Raw genomic sequence first — 12,414 nt, 5'->3', positions numbered from 1 at the left:
AGAGAGAGAGAGAGAGAGAGAGCCAGAGAGGCTAGAGAGAAAAAAATGGGAGGGATGGGTTTAACGTCCACTCGGCACAAACCAGGTCATTTCGGGACTTACATATGGTTTGATTTTATTTCATTAAATCGCGAGCTCGTAGGGGTCTTTAGCAGTAGGTTATCTCTCTCCCTCTCTCTCTCTCTCTCTCTCTCTCTCTAATAACTACGGATATTCTGTTTATTTTGTAGCTGAATTATGTGAACCTAATCCATGTACTAATGTAGGGGAGACATGTTTCCTTGTTGAGGATGGATACGAATGTCAATGTATTAATACTCAAGATGAAAACAGTAAGTATAGATGTAATATCAGACAAACTGTCTTTTCAAAATTCTAGTTTAAAGGTCAACGGAGAACCTTCAGAATTTTTTCAAATAATGCAAGTAATTATGTCAATATACCCTTTCCATAAGTATAACACGAACCCGAATCTCAATATCACCTGCAATAGCTAAATAAATTGCAACGTTAGTAATTTCCGCCATTCTCCGTGGATAGTCGTAACTTTCCGTCAATAAACAATCCGTGACGTCCTGTTAGGCCTTCTGCTAAATGCAGACTAGAATATGAGCAGAAGGACTAGAATGACGTTACGGATTGTTTATTGACATAACTACGAGCGTACTTGTGCTATGGAGGCCGGGTTTTTGATTCCTGTATTGGCCGAGAAAGTTCATCCAGATTTTCCGGCGTCGTGACCCCATTTTAGTGATGCAGGACGGGGGGCCTGTCAAGGACAGCTGTCTAGTCGTTCGGATGGAACAAAAACCGAGGTCCCGTGTACACATTGGCATTTCCCTCATAGCACATTGTATGGCGTATGTCCGTCTTCATTAGCCCAGTTTAGGAACAGTAAGACGTTAAACCCCATTTCATTTCATTTCTTTTCTGTCCTATTTAATAAAACATGTTTACGAGTTTGAAAACCGATATTAGGCTGGACCATGATAATTATCATTTATTGTTTATCATAAAACTTAAAAGTAGGTAAGTCTCTAACTCAATATCACCCAAAGTCTTGAAAACAGGAATTATTTATCAATTTAAATCAGCGTTGATGCTGTGATATTGGCGGCAAAAGATGGACTTCTGACATCCAATATTTAAGACAAAATACTCATTTTACCATTGGTACACGATTTGTGTACCATAATGCGTTTCAGCGTCATTTGTAACAAGGGGCTCGAAGAACGAGGCTAGACATATTCCAGATGTCATGTCAGACAGTGACACCATATTCTTTTCTGGAGAGCATGCGTAATAAATACTATCGATGTTGTCTGGAATAACCAGACGCTAGAGATTGCCATTCGATCGAGACTTCTGGGGTATTTCGCCGAACATAACTGATTAGAAATTAGAGTAAAAACGGAAACGATTGAATGTAAATCAATTTATATACATTCATATTACAGTATTATATGCTTTGCGGCCCATTTGTGTCAGTTTCTAGATCTAGCGATTAAGCTCCCTTAAAGTTACAATTTCATATTTTTAAGTTATATTTTTAAAATTTATTAAAATAAAGTTTTAAAATAGATGGTATCAATAAACAGTCCTACCTTGTTAAAGAATAATCCTATTAATCCTATAATTCACTATTGCCAGTTGAGAAATTGGCAAAAATATTATTTTGAACTTCAAATTCAAACGTTAGAAGATAGCTATTCCATGGAGGAATAGAATAACAAGGGAGGTAATTGTGTTATTATTTCCGGGGTCAAAGGATTTTTAAGAGGGAGAATAATACCTATGACCGTATAATAGTGAGTCGACAACCTATTGAGCAAAAGACATAGAAATAATTATGTTTTGACTTTCTTAGAAAATATGAAATTATCCCTTTAATGTGCTTGTTTATAGTTTCAGTTATAATAGTGAGTCGACAACCTATTGAGCAAAAGACATAGAAATAATTATGTTTTGACTTCTTAGAAAATATGAAATTATCCCTTTAATGTGCTTGTTTATAGTTTCAGTTATAACCTCACCAAATTACCCTAATAATTACCCTAACCATTTCACTAAGTGCTATCTTATAATTGGTCGACCTGGTCAGAATATCAATCTACATGTTGATGCTCAGTTTGACATTGAACCAAGCGGCAATGATTGTGAATATGACTATCTAGAGCTTCACAGAGTAAGGTAATCTTTTATATTAAATCTATTTTTACCATTATCAATGACACCTCCACTTTTACCTGGTACATTAAACAGGTATTATGCCTATTGCAGGTCTATATTTAGACCTCAAATGTAATCTAAATTATTAAAGATACATTATGCAAGAGTTAAATCTGCCTTCAGACAGACAGACAGACAGACAGATTGCTTGTCATGTACAACTCTGAGAGAGAGAGAGAGAGAGAGAGAGAGAGGTCACGTCTACTCAACACAAACTAGGACATTTCGGGACTAACACATGGTTTGATTTTTTTCAATAATTCTCTCTTTCTCTCTCTCCCTCTGTAAATGATTGATAAACAAAGAAGATATATTGGTCCGGTGACCATGTAAATACTGTTAATTATTCATGAAACCAATATGATATTGTTACAGTTTATGTTGACCTATATTGTAGATATTGTGGAATGGTACCACCAGACACAGTCGTAATACCAACAGGTGACAGTACGACTGTACGATTTAGATCAGACCATTCCTCCACACACAATGGTTTTAAATTAACCATAACCTACACAAATGGTATGTTTTATTAATTGTATTATGGTTTCACACTCGGCAAACTTCAGCAGTTTCTAGTACCCTACATCTAGCCTCGGCTGTATGACGAAGTCCGCCATTGGAACTTTTTTCAAGTTCCCGGATTACCAACGGCGTTGCCCATGACGACGCCTTTGAAGAATGTTTTATCATACAAATATTTCAAACTCTGAAGCTGTTTTCTTTCAAGTTTATCCGATTTTCTTTAAACAAGGAAAACTTTGCACTAAAAATTCTACACGCGCTTCGAACGACGTAATTTTGATAACTTCTTTTTAAAAGCGGCAAGTTTTCCTAATAAGTAAACCGGTGCCGCATAGCAATTGTATAGGCGTCATACAGCCGACGCCAGATGCAGAGTCACGGAATCTGCCGAGGTTTGCCGAGTGATAGTTTCATTCGATTAACGCACGCGTCAACGGTATGAAGCGGAATTTCCGTCATAATTATAATTAATAACCTAGTAATTTGAATGCTTACTTCTGTGTGTGTAACTTCTTTTGACTATTTAAACATGTAAAAATGCTAATTTATATGACTTATTTTTTAAATATCCCCTCACATTGCGCACTTCATGGCGTATGCAGGACGTTACTTAAAGATACGTTCCCGTGTACAAACTGGTTGATTAATTAATTAATACAAACTAATTAATCTATCAAAATTTTGCTTCAGATCCTTATCAAAACACTGTTTGCGCGAGGGAGTACCCCCGCTATAAAAAATCTATTACCAGAGGCCATGTTTGTGTCACGTGACTTCGCGGACGAACCACCTAGCAACGGGTGCGAAGTCGGAGGCGAATTCATTGCATACTCAAAAGGATGTTGTCTTTAATCGCTATAAATATCGAAGCCTAATTAAATTCTCGGATTATCCACTGCCCACGTCGTTTTCCGTAATGTTGATCTCAGAAAGTGCCGATTAGAGAAACCCTTACATTTGTGTCTTGTATGCGCTCCATGAGTGTTTTCAGGGAATCCAGTATTTTTCTAGTAAGATTGGATATTTCTACTTTCCATATATACCAAAATTGCCATAGTTTATTAGAATTTTAATCACACGATAAATACTTTTCTGGAAAATTATCTTTAAACTTTATTTCATTTAATTTCATTACCAAATTACCGGTTTTGCGTTATAAGGTAGGAGGGCTCTTTGGGCTTTGGGTTAACGATTCACCGCTGGTATGGATCTTATTCTTCAGCTTGGTGACATAAATTAGATAATGGCCAAATGAATTTAAAATTGGTATAGTTCTACACCGTGAATTAACACTCTCTAAACAGCCCGTATTATGCTCCCATGGAGGCGTTCCGGGTTAATTGTCTCACCACCCCTCCCCTCTTATATTTTTTAACGTTTCCATGCTTATAAATTTGGAATCAATAAATAATGAGTTCTTACTATATATTTTACTGTTTTTTTTTAGAAAAAAATAGGCCAAATCAATCAATATGACAGTAGAAAGAAAATGCACGACAAAGTAGCCTATTTATTTGTTTGAAAAATATCTAGAATAATTTGCTTTTGTACGTAAAATACTATATTATTTTTAACATAAAAATTTCGCCATGTTTGTCGGGTTAGGAACAAGGCAAGATTTTACATGTTCCAATCAGCCACCATATTATTGTAAACAGCGCCGTCTGTTACCTAAAATGAGCGTTAGAATTATGACGCCTTTAACGCATAACATTTGTCATGTGTCAAAATGTTAACGAAACTAAACTGACTACAATAAATTAAAAGTAATAATGGAAATAGCAGCTAAAATACAAATTCTAACTGCAATATTATAAATTAGCATTTTTACATGTGTAAATAGTCAATTGAACATATGTAAGAAGTTATATGCATAAGTAAGCATATTACCATACACATCACTAGGGTAGCAGTTAGAATTATGACTGAAATTCCGCTCCATACAACCACGGACGAAATCGCAAAAAGTTTTGTTTCCCCGAAGACCTGTCAGGGACCTCAGTCGTGATTAGGTGGGAATGGGGGTGAGGTGGGGTCGGGTGGTTGAATTCAACTAGTCACCTCCGTCCCATTGGTTAAAAGTGAAACCATGCCTTGTGAGATTCGGCGTCTAATGGAATCCCTCGCTAGAATCTAGGGAGAAGATTAAATCAAAATATGGCTGAATGGTTCTAATTTATTTAATATCGGAGAAATCCGATGCCATCGAGAGTTGAATATGTCCTGGATTAATTAATTGATGTCTAATTTATAGTTTATATAACATTTCATGTCTAAAGAAAGACCTGCAATAGGCAGATTTACCTCTTGCATAATGTCTGTTTAATTTGAATTACACCTTGTTTTTTGTCTGTGTTTTGGATGTGTAATGCCAAGATTAGTGCCGGATTAACCTTGTGGGGGGGGGGGGGGGCGGGACATACCAACTGTGCGGGGGCCCCATTGTTGTTTGTTCTAATTGTTCGTACTGACCGCGGATCGTACTAATATGTACTCCGCCCCCTTGAGTGCCTGGGGTGTTTTCCTCCAGGAATTTGTTTTTAAAATTAGGATTAATTTCAGTGCATCTGAGACAATTTAGGAAGCGATTTCCTGGGCCCCCGAACATCTGTTGGTACCTACCAGTCCCGGGGCCCCAATATCCCTTACTGCCTATGGCCCCAATCCTCGCCCTCTCAACACAGGTACTGATTGGCTCCGTCCGGGATAAAATATTAGTATGACCCAGAATTGTGGGGGGGGGGGGCTAAATGTGGGGGGCCCACTTTGCCCCCACTAGATCCGGTACTGGCCAAGACATTAACAGCAAGATAGTCGTCTAATATTTTTGTTATTTAACCGTAGACATCAACAATCGAATGTCACGCTTGCTTTTTGTTGAAAACACTAACAATCCTATTAAAACACAGATCCTATTTCGTTTCGTTTCGTTTCGTTTTTATAGTTCAAAATTTCGTTTTACTTGTCTTTACTACACTAGGATCTGGAAGAGTTGTTATCATTGACGTGTTCTGGATAATGTGAGGGATTAGCCAATGAAACGGTCTGTTGTGGCGAGCTTTGGGTGTGTTTTGCACCGAACTGTGGGTAATCAACTAGAAACATCAATCAAATGTCTGACGTAATAGTGTCAAACGCCGCTCGTATGAACTCTGACGCGACCTATCGGTACAACCGGTCAGCCCTTCATGTAGTGTAGGCCATCGAAAGTATAAAAAAAACGAAACGAAATATAGATCTCTATATTAATCAGATTGAAAACACTAAGTAAACTTAGATAATTTTGAGAAGTATATTCTGCTTCTATTTAATAAAATCGAAAATGTTTATTTAGTTTTTGCCGGCGTGGTTTCCCCTTGTCAGTGATGCAGGATGGAGGGCCTGACAAGGACAGCTGTCTTGTCGTTGGGATGGGACGAAAAACCGAGGTCCCGTGTACACATTGGCGGGCACGTAAAAGATCCCTTGGCAGTTGGAATTCGATATAAGAGTAGGTCGTTGTGCCGCTGCCCGGGTAAAATTTCCCTCATAGCACACTGTAGCTCAGGTTAGGAGCAGAACAGTAGGAGGTTAAATCCCATTTCATTTCATTTTATTTCATTTATTTAGTTTTTGTGTCTATAAATAAAGGGCTGTAAAGAAACCACGCTAATTAAACAGACATTACTCAAGAGCTAAATCTGCCTATTGCAAGCCTTTCTTTAGGCCTGAAATGTTATCTAAATTACTACCTAGACATTAAACATACATTATGCAAGAGCTAAATCTGCCTATTGCAGGCCTTTCTTTAGGCCTGAAAAATTAAATAAACTATTAATTCGAAAATTATTAACAAAACAAGACCATAAACAACTCTCGATGGCATCGGATACTCGAGATTTTAACTAGATTAGAACCCTTTAAAGATTTAATTTAAAAATAGTTAAACGAGGCTAAGTCTCGAATATACCAGTGCTCTGGTTGCCACAATGCACACATCTTGTCAAAATTACAAACAGTGATGACTTTGTTCAGAATGAAGAAATTAGAATGAAATTTTCAATATTTTCATTTTACATTATCAATTTAGAGCTACAATAGCAAGAATGGTCAGCTCTTTATCTAAATTATACATAATGTACCTTTAAATGCCAATAATATACCCTCCGAATAAGCAGATCACCATTCGTATATTTCAGAAAATATAACAGTTTCCACTGTCGAAATCACGCTAAAATGTTCTTTCAAAATGATTTAAAGGACAATATTGGTGTCAGTCATTATCTCACATTAAAGGATAATATTGGTGTCAGTCATTATCACACCTTAAAGGACAATATTGGTGTCAGTCAGTATCACACCTTAAAGGACAATATTGGTGTCAGTCATTATCACAACTTAAAGGACAATATTGGTGTCAGTCATTATCACACCTTAAAGGACAATATTGGTGTCAGTCATTATCACACATGTGAGAGAACTGGTTAAACACATTCCAAATACAATTTTAACACAGAGATCATTGCTATGATAAATGCGTAATGCAGGTTTAGGTTAATCTATGTTTAAAGGATAATATTGGTGTCAGTCATTATCACATATGTGATAGAACTGGTTTAACATGTTACAAATATTATTTTATTACAGAGAACATTGCTACAGATGATTATTGAAAATCTCAAGAAACAGAATTGACGAAAGCAAAAGGAAAACACGATTCATCCTTCTATATAACTAACTGAAGTAACGAATGACAACAGATACCCGGGTGAATTTCTGCTCACTATCATTCCTTCGAAGTTGTTAGGAGAGACTGTGAAAGGATATCTGATAATTCAAAAAAATAAGTGAATATCACTAGATTAAGAGAAAACGAGAAAAACAGAAATGGTCCGTACATTCCCGTGTTTTTATTCATTCTATACTTAAAGCTGAACTCCGGTTACAAAAATACCGAAATAATTAAATAAAAAAATGTTAACGCCCCCAAGCCGGCATACCTGTTTCCAATATGTGAAATAAATATGGCGGACATGGAGGCTTATGACCTGGAAAGGTTAGCCGATCCCACTTCCAGTTTGTTTCTTGTCAGCCAGCTATACACATCCGGTGTTATTCTCTACACACGCTTCACTGGTTGCTCTATTTTTTCCCAACAAGTATGGCGGCTTGGGGGCGTTAACTTTTTTTTATTTCATTATTTCGGTATTTTTGTAACCGAAGTTCAGCTTTGATAAAAACGTGGTTTTCTTTTATAAACTAATAACATTAATAATGCTCTTCTTTGATTGGCATTTAGTAATTGAACATATTAACACACGGTACAATTTTATGGATACACAATTACTAAGTTTAATACTAAGCGACGTTTCGACAATGGATTGTTAAGTTTTAATTGTATTTGATTGTTATTTTGTTTCATATTCTGTATATTATTTGCCTACTATTCACATACCTGTATCATTTGCTTGATAAAGATGAAAGTATCCTCGTCGAAACGTCGCTTAGTATTAAACTCAGTAATTGTGTATCATTGTACCCTGTGTTAACTTAGCCTTACTGCTACTTTAAGCCATTTGATACTTTTTATTTTATTATTTTAAACAATGTATTGATATTCTTTGTGTAATTTAATTCATTATTCGACCTATTTCAATGAAACATTATTGACACTCCTCTATGTTCTTGTAAAGGCTGGCGCACACTATGCGACAACTTAAGCGACGAGTCCGGCGACAAATATCGCCGCAATATAAGTGGAGTGAGCACACTGCACGAGAACTTTGGCGATCACGAAAGAAACACTTCGTCACGTGACACCTCTAAATTCATTTTAGTCGTCATCGCGTTGAATACTTCAATAAATATTGTTTTGTACATAATGATCAGGCGGCGACGTAGTCGTGTTAGTACAACGCCCGTCGAGTGCGGTGTGTTTATAGTATTCTAAGTAACTAGCTCAAATCGGGCGACTCTTAAATGTATAAAAATAAACAGGCTACGTGAAGATGAGTCCAGAAATATTCCAGAGAATCCTAAATATAATCACTCCTCTCATTACCAAACAACCAACCAAGATGAGACAACCAATAAGCCCAGGAAAGCGATTGACGGTCAATCTCCGTTTTCTCGCTACAGGTAATAGAAAAAAAAACATAAAAAAACGCCCATTCTAATTACCATCTATGAATCCTAGGACTATATTATTATTGAGTATATTGCTAGACGGAACAATCAACTCGGTCTACCATATGTATTTGGCAGCTTTGTCAAAATTCCAATTAGTTAGTTAGGGCTAAATTAGAACACCCGAGCCATTTATATATACTGTACATGCAACAGAAAAAAGTTCTCGTGTGTGGTTATGTCACATGAGAAGAATAACCAAAACTGATTGGTGTAGGTGGATTTATTTTCTTCGTTGTCGCTTAACTTGTCGCCGAGGTGAGCACATTACACGATTTGTTGCCAATGAAGCGACGACTTGGGCGATCATATCAAACAAGTCTGATATCGGCGACCATCGCCGTGATGGTCACTGGCGACGAAATATCGCTTGCGATCGAGTGCGCACACTAGGCGAGTTTTTTTTAATTTTCGTCGTCGGCGACCAAAATCGCCTATGTCGTCGCGTAGTGTGCGTCAGGCGTTAAATGTCAGTTGAAAGTATATACCATTACTTTTTTAAATGTCCCATTTATACCGCTCAAAGAGATGTGCTAATGTCCGGTATTAATTATCTTAATAGCCTTCCTTTTAATGAATTATTAAATATCTTACTAAATGGGAGCCGTGTTTTACCCAACATTTTAAACAAGAAAATATCTCTTGCCGTTCAACGTTATATTTCCAACACAAAACGTTTAATAGTAAATTGTAAACTTTGTTTTAATTCTTTATTGAGTGATGTACATCCTTACAATCACTCACTCATATTTATAATATTGTTTAGATACACACATATTTATGATTATAGTTTATATTAGATGCTTAATTTAGTAAAATGGTAATGATCTAATTTACTCTTTTATATATCAAAAGACTAAAACGATGATAGATAATTATACATTCGTGTGTGAAATAGCTTTATTTAACGTCCGCTTCCACCGAAGTGATATCGCAGACAATTTATAAATTCGTGTAAATATTGTATATAGCTGTATCTACTGTATGTTAAATATACGGATAGTCCATTGGCCAATCACGCTGTTTTACCGATATTTTGTATAATAGTTTGAATGCAGCTATGGCGGTTGTGGCGCCAGGCAGAGTAAGTTTACTCTTCTGGACTAGCTGTTACCACTGTTTGTCGTGTATTTTGTACCCGATGAACAGTCCATTTGCTGAGAGAGCGAGAGCAATGGGATTTAACGTCCACTCGACACAAACTATGTCATTTCGGGACTAACATATGGTTCAATTTTATTTCCATAATTCGCTTGCGTGTAGGGGTCTTTAGCAGTGGGAGGAAACCGGAGGACCCGGAGAAAACCCACGAGGTTGGACAGGCGACCCTACAGTCCATTTGCTGATTACACCATTTTGCCTATTCCGTTTCTTTAGGACTCCGAATTTTGTCTAATGGTTTGGATTGTTCGTACTTGGTTTTATTTTATTTTTGCCATCACATGTTATATATTATATTATTCTATTCCCTGGGAGAAGGTTCATAATTTTTTATAAATTGTCCTAATCCTATTGTAAATTATTTGCAATAAAATATGTTTAAACCAATTAATGATTAAGTTGAAACAATCTATTGCTATTCTGTGTGTAATTTCATTCATTCTGTAATTTTAAACAAATTATTGACATATTTTTTGTCTGTGTAATTTAAGTCATTCTGTAATTTTAAACAGATTATTGACATTTTTTTGTCTGTGTAATTTAATTCATTATGTAAATTTAAACAGGTTATTGACATATTGTTTGTCTGTGTAATTTAATTCGTTATGTAATTTTAAAGCAAAGTATTTATATTCTTGTAAATGATTTATATAAGCTTCAACTAGTTTTTAGATTCCTTAACTAAATGTTGTATCTTTATATTATGTCAATATAAATAACATAAATCCCCACATTCACGTTCAGATGCTTCAATCTGTTATCATTTTTCAAGAGAGCTGTGGTGGTGGTGGGTGTGCGTGGACGTGGTGGTGGGTGTGCGTGGTCGTGGTGGTGGTGTGGGTGGGCGTGGGAATGTGGGTGTTGAAGGCGGGGGAGGGGGGGACACATCAGGAAAACTGCTTATTAACTCAATATAGAAACGTTTGCCATTTTCAATCGGATCATGGAATTCACTCAAAGGGCATATTGTGATGGAATTCACTCAAAGGGTATGTTGTGATGGAATTCAATCAAAAGGTATGTTGTGATGGAATTCACTCAAATAGGATGTTGTGATGAAATTCACGCAAAGTGTATGTTGTGATGGAATTCACGCAAAAGGTATGTTGTGATGGAATTCACTCAACAAGTACGTTGTGATTATTAATGTGCGACACAGCTGTGGTCCATGCAGGTAGCAGACTCTTAATATAAAAACAAGGATGGGCGAATCAGGCTATGTTCTAAGTAAAGAATCTCTGATTAAATTCATTTTAATGGTGTAAAGGCATGCTCGAACCACTACTGTCATAATAAAAAAAATGGGTTCTTTGAATTTTTTATTTTTTTGGTCGTCTGCTTGTTTTATTTTCAAGTTAAATGATGACACGTTGATTCAACCATTTTTGGTTTATATTATTTTCCAGATTCCGAAATTATAGACCCGAAACGATTCCATTGGAGCCCATGGCACTGTTAGAGGGTGTTCACATTCGCTGAAGGCAATATTGTGTTTATTTTCAATCACTTAGGTTTTGATCCCATTATTGATGACGCCAGACGGAAAAAATGAATATACGGTAAGGTCAATAAGAGCTGTAAATCGTCTTCCGCGCCTCACAAAAAAAAACCTCCAACGACTATTGGATGGCGTGCTAACACCAATGCAGTGATTTGAAAGCTTTTGGCCCGAGTTTTAAATCCTTAAAACCTTCGATGTGGTTTCTTTTTGTCAGTGGTGCAGGACGGAAGGTCTGACAAGGACAGCTGTTTAGTCGTTCGGATGAGACGAAAAACCGAGGTCCTGTGCACACATTGGCGTGCACGTAAAAGATTCCTTGGCAGTATGTGTTCTGGCAAAATTTCCCTCATAGCGTCATGTAAGGCGTATGGCAATCTTCATTAGCCCAGTCGAAGCAAAACACTAAGACATTAAACCCCATTTTATTTTATATCTGACTATGGATAGAATATATAGGAATGAAATCGTTTTTAACCTTTTGCACGGGGATAGAGTAGGTAGTAGTTCAATGATTACACCTGGATTTCTGTGACCGTCTTATCTGAATTTACGGGAGGGGGGGGAGAGGGAGGGGAGGGGAGGGGAGAGAGAGAGAGAGAGAGAGAGAGAGAGAGAGATGGTTTAACGTCCACTCGACACAAACTAAGTCATTTCGGGACTATGGTTCAATTGTATGGTTCAATTTTATTTCAATAATTCACGTGCGCGTAGGGGGGTCTTTAGCGGTGGGAGAAAACTCACGAGGTTGGACAGGCGACCCTACTCCTTGTCATATATGTACAATCGCTGAATTTACGGTCACCAGGGAGTAAATCAGGTGTATATGGTTATAA

The sequence above is a fragment of the Patella vulgata genome, chromosome 5 (genome assembly GCF_932274485.2).
Source record: "Patella vulgata chromosome 5, xgPatVulg1.2, whole genome shotgun sequence".
NCBI lineage: Eukaryota > Metazoa > Mollusca > Gastropoda > Patellidae > Patella > Patella vulgata.
Note: the sequence above shows the minus strand (reverse complement) of the source record.